This window comes from Vombatus ursinus, unplaced genomic scaffold (genome assembly GCF_900497805.2).
Source record: "Vombatus ursinus unplaced genomic scaffold, bare-nosed wombat genome assembly UNPS02014945.1, whole genome shotgun sequence".
NCBI lineage: Eukaryota > Metazoa > Chordata > Mammalia > Diprotodontia > Vombatidae > Vombatus > Vombatus ursinus.
In genome coordinates this window covers 14120196-14125396 of record NW_020954723.1, presented here as the reverse complement: position 1 = coordinate 14125396, position 5201 = coordinate 14120196, and the positions used below count along the sequence as shown (strand labels likewise).

Genomic DNA, 5201 nt, shown 5'->3' with positions numbered 1-5201 from the left:
CATCTTAATCACTTAAAAAATGCAGGCAAGTCAAATCTTAGAGCAGGTGCTTCAAAGCCCTGCCATCTGCTTTCCATATGCAGCTGCAAGGGAGAAGGGAACAAAGACAGACGTTGATTTATTCATGAATGAAGGGCACACTTGCTTCACATCCACATGCTTAGCAATGATGAGAAACACTGACAGACACATCAATGACTCAATAAGTATCCAAGATTAGGAGGATTCCATAAATTCATCTCTCAGACCTACTCACTAATTAATATACTTACAGTTGCCATTACTCAAAGGAGGTCTATTACTAAAGGACATAACAAGGAGTGCTGGGAGCCTAGTGATGAAAGAGATAAGACATCAGGGGACCAATGGAGAAAAATAAGTATTTTTAAGGTGAAAATCCACAGAGGGAGCTAATGATCCCCTTCCTTCCCCTGGGAAGTAAGACTGGATAGAGCATAAGACCTAATGTCTATTTTGACAGAGGTCACAAAATATTTTGAAATAGTTGAAGATCAATGAATTTCATGCAGGACAGGGAGAGTTCTGAGGTACAAGATGGGTTGAGACCCTTACATCAGGGACTTGGGTGGGAATTTTGGATAATGTAGTAAATGAGCAAATTTAGTAGACGAAACACCCAAGAAGCTAATATTCTGGAAAGGATATTAAGCCAAACTAGAGATTTTTCTAAGAAGGGGAGAAATGATATTCAAAGGGCCAAAGGATGATTTCAAAAAAACCTACAGTAACAAAAGTTGTGGTTGCATTGATTTATTCATTCTCAGTGCAGCATGACTACTCTGTCTCAGGACTTTAAAAGGATAATTACCTAGATAACTGTGTAGCATTTCAGCTGTGGAGAGGTGAGAAGAGATTTGGGTGGATAATCTCTACTTTTTGGAAGAAAGGTGATTATTGGGTTCAGAAAACAGTAAAGTTAAAAGCCACTTTTTACGTGGTTGGTGACATGCCATGAGATGAGGGGGTTAGAAAGGCTCTAGGATTCAAAGTCTGCTATGCAAGGAGTCAGAAAAGAAGCCCTGATAGAAGTCATGAAGATGGATCACACAGATGGTTCATGATTCTAAGGAGGCAATTAGCTCATGTTAATGAGATTTCAGGCACAGTTCACCTTGACCTCTCAGCATGACTAGCCCTCTGATTCTTAAAGGAATTGAGATCTGACTAAACCCACACACTAGTCTTGGCAAAGAGGGCCTCTGATACATAATGCCAAACCAAACTCTAAGAGATTTAGTGTATCTTGATGAAATCCAAGAGTCCACGCATTGACTTTCTATCAAGTTAAATGTTATCTTAATATCTTCTGGAAGGCAACTGGTTTTATTTATGAAGTTCCTAACCAATAAAAAACATGCTCTATCTGTGTGGAAATTAAAATGTCAGAAATAGCTATTAAAGATAGTAGAAATATATAGTAGCATTTGATCCCCACACTTAGTAAAAATTACTTATGGAGTTTATTAATTTCAAATCTCCATTAACATGTAAGCAGCCAGCAATTGCATAAATAAACCCCCTGATGTTTTGTCCTCAAAAGGGGGTGAAAATCAAGGAGATTTAAAAATACACATTCACAAGAAGCACAGAGATGAGCTAAGTCATAATGGAAAATTTTCATGCACTTCAATAGGCAAAACTTTCTCATCGCTGACATTCTGCAAAGCAAAACAAATGAAAGAAACAAAAATATACATGCAAAGAAACTTATCCCATTTGTTTTTCAAATGAAATAAATACCCTAAACCTTACTCATTTTTTTCAAATGGGATTACTAAGAACTGCTTTGAATTGCCATCTCAGTTTTCAACTTATTTAGACAAGAACAACATAATAAAGGTCATTCTTTCCAAGATGAATAGTTTCAATATAAGTTGTGTTTGCAATGTGGTCAAAAGAAGTAGATTCCGTGTGTAGGTTTCTTATTAAAGTCAGGTGAGGATGTGAAGTTGAACTGGATGACCTCTGAGGGCTCTTCCAATTCAAAGATTATATGATGTTATGTTCATTAGTACATTTTCACAATGCAAAAAGTCATGGAATAGGAATTTGAATTTTGTATTCACAGAGGGTCTATATGTTGCTTAGACGCCGTGAAACAAAACAAAACGGAAAAAAGAAACTGAAGCTCATACTACTCATAGACAATTGAAATGGCTCATAACAAAACTTCCAGGCACTAAATTCCTCAGCATCTTAATTATTGTTAACAAAGACACACACATGGTGTAGCAGGGCCGGACATGGGGCAGGGCAGGGCCTGAAGCGGGGCCTGGGCCAGCGTCATGTCGCATGGGCACAGTCCCGGTGGGGCTGTGGGGGAGCCAGCAGAGCAGCGCGGCCTGGCCTACGGGCTCTACCTGCGCATCTCCCTGGAGCGCCCCCAGCGCCTAAACGAGAGCCGCGAGGGCGGCGGCCGCGGAGGCTTCAAGCCGTGGGAGGAGCAGGCCGACCTCACCAAATTTGTCGAAAGTGATGCTGATGAAGAGTTGCTGTTTAATATTCCGTTTACGGGTAACGTTAAATTGAAAGGAATAGTTATTATGGGAGATGACGATGACTTGCATACTTCAGAGATGAAACTGTTCAAAAACATTCCACAAATGTCTTTTGACGATACAGACCGAGAACCTGGTCAGACTTTTAGTCTAAATTGAGACCTCACGGGAGAATTAGAATACACTACAAAAATTTCTCGTTTTTCAAATGTCTATCATCTCTCTATTCATACTAAAAACAAACAAACAAAAAGAATTGCGGGCTGACAGCACAAAGGTGTTTGATATTGGACTGAGAGGAGAGTGGACTGAGTTGCATTGACATGAGGTGACTATCTGCAATTATGAAGCATCAGCTAATTCATCAGATCACAAGGTCCAGCAGTCACTCCACAGACATACTTCATTTCTTCCTTTTTTTAAAAAATTAATTTCTTTTTAGTTTTTAACATTCACTTCCTGAAGCTTTTGAGTTTTAAATTTTCTCCCCCTCCCTCCCCACCCCCTTCCCCAAGAAGGCGTGCAATCTGATATAGGCTCTACACATACATTCCTATTAAACATATTTTCACATTAGTCATGTTGTAAAGAAGAATCAGAACCAATAGGAGGAACCACACGAAAGAAGAAAACAAAACAGAAGAAAAAAATAGCAAATAGTATGCTTTGATCTGCATTCAAACTTCATAGTTCTTTCTCTGGATGTGGATAGCATTTTCTGTCATGAGACTTTTGGACACATCTTAGATCCTTGAATTGCTGAGAAGCTAAGTCTATCAAAGTTAGTCATGGCACAATGGGGCTGTTACAACATTCTCCTAGTTCTGTTTACTTCACTCAGCATCAGTCCATAACAAGTCTTTCCAGGTTTTTCTGAAGTCATCATTTCTTATAGCACAATAGTATTCCATTACATTCATATACCACAACTTGTTCATCCATTCCCCAATTGATGGGCATCCCCTCAATTTTCAATTCTTTGCCACCACATATAGAGCTGCTAAAAATATTTTTGCACATGTGGGTCCTTTTCTCATTTTTATTATCTCTTTGGGATATTATAAGTGCTATTGTTGGGTCAAAGGGTATGCACATTTTTATAGCCCATTGGGCATAGTCCCAAATTTCTCTCCAAAATTGTTGGATCAATTTACAACTCCATCAACAATGTATTAATGTTCCAATTTTCCTACATCTTCTCCAACATTTATCATTTTCATGTTTTGTCATGTTAGTCAATCTGATAGGTGTGATGTTATACCTCAAAGTTGTTTTTGATGTGCATTTATCTAATCAATAGTGATTTAAAGCATTTTTTCATATGACTATAGATAGCTTTAATTTCTTCATCTGAAAACTGCCTGTTCATATTCTTTGACCATTTCTCAATTGGGGAATGACTTGTATTCTTATAAATTTGACTTAGTTCTCTATATATTTTAGAAATGAGGCCCTTATCAGAGATACTGGTTGTAAAAATTATTTTCCAGTTTTCTTCTTCCCTCCTAATCTTGGTTGAATCACACTTCATTTCTTTTTTTGGGGGGGGGTTGGGCAATGGGGTTAAGTGACTTGCCCAGGGTCACACAGCTAGTAAGTGTTATGTGTCTGAGGCCAGATTTGAACTCAGGTCCTCCTAAATCCTGGGCCAGTGCTCTATCCACTGCGCCACCTAGCTGCCCCACACTTCATTTCTTAAAGGCATGCTGAGGCTCCTACAGAAGCTTTTGTGTCAGTGATGATGTCAGACAACCATTTTGGAAGGGAAAAGATGGGGCTTGAGAGAGAGATGGCTATTGCTGCTTCCCCAAAAGCTTTATTGCTTGGGGACTGAAAACTGAGGACACCAAACCATTGGCGAGGGCCACTGGATTGTTGAGGACAGTTTGGCACTTTGGGCACTGTAGAAATTGTTGAAAATCTGGAAGTCATGGATAGCCCTCGATTTCCCAGTTTGGATGTGGCTGTGGACTCTTTGTGTTCTTATCCCTTTGTGGCAGGACTTGTGTGTAACTTTTTAAAAAATCAGTGATTACCACTACCAGGTTGCCTATAGCGTTACAAGATCTTGAGATTTTGTTCGTGGTATTTGCCAGTAAGATCTCCAACTTGAAACATTTCTCTTTGCTTGCTCCCTCGTATTTCTGTGAAGTATTTTTTTGTTTGTTGTGGCTAAGCTATTCGGGTCCACAGGTAGTTGCTACCCCCTCTTGAAGTATTCTGGGATTGTAGCTGGAAAGCTAAACTCTTGATCACATTTATAGCTTTGCACCCTTTCTTCCTGCTTTTCGTAACCAACCCCTTATGCTGGAATTGTTCACATGGGTATGGCCATCTTTGTGGTGATATTGAAATTTAGGAAAAGCATTGTTTATGGCATGATGCTTAATGCTTCTTAGAAACCAGAAATCTTTGAGCTCTTCTGTGCACAGCTTTCTATTCCCTGTGACTAAGAAGCTTCCTAATAAATCCACACCCAGACATAAAAAAAACCAAGACATACACCTATATAATGTGTGTGTTTATATGCATATATATATATATACATGTGTGCATGCATGTATATATGAATACAAAGTATAAATATAATAAATACATAAATATACATTAAACACTTAAGTATATGTATAAATATGTGTGTAGTGACATACACTGCTCCTATCATTTGACTTGTGAAAGTGG

General features: G+C 38.7%; 1 pseudogene; it reads left to right on the top strand.

The window, feature by feature from the left end:
- The first annotated feature begins 2306 nt into the window (after nucleotides 1-2306).
- Nucleotides 2307-2942, top strand: LOC114030052 (annotated as a pseudogene).
- Nucleotides 2943-5201: the final 2259 nt, after the last annotated feature.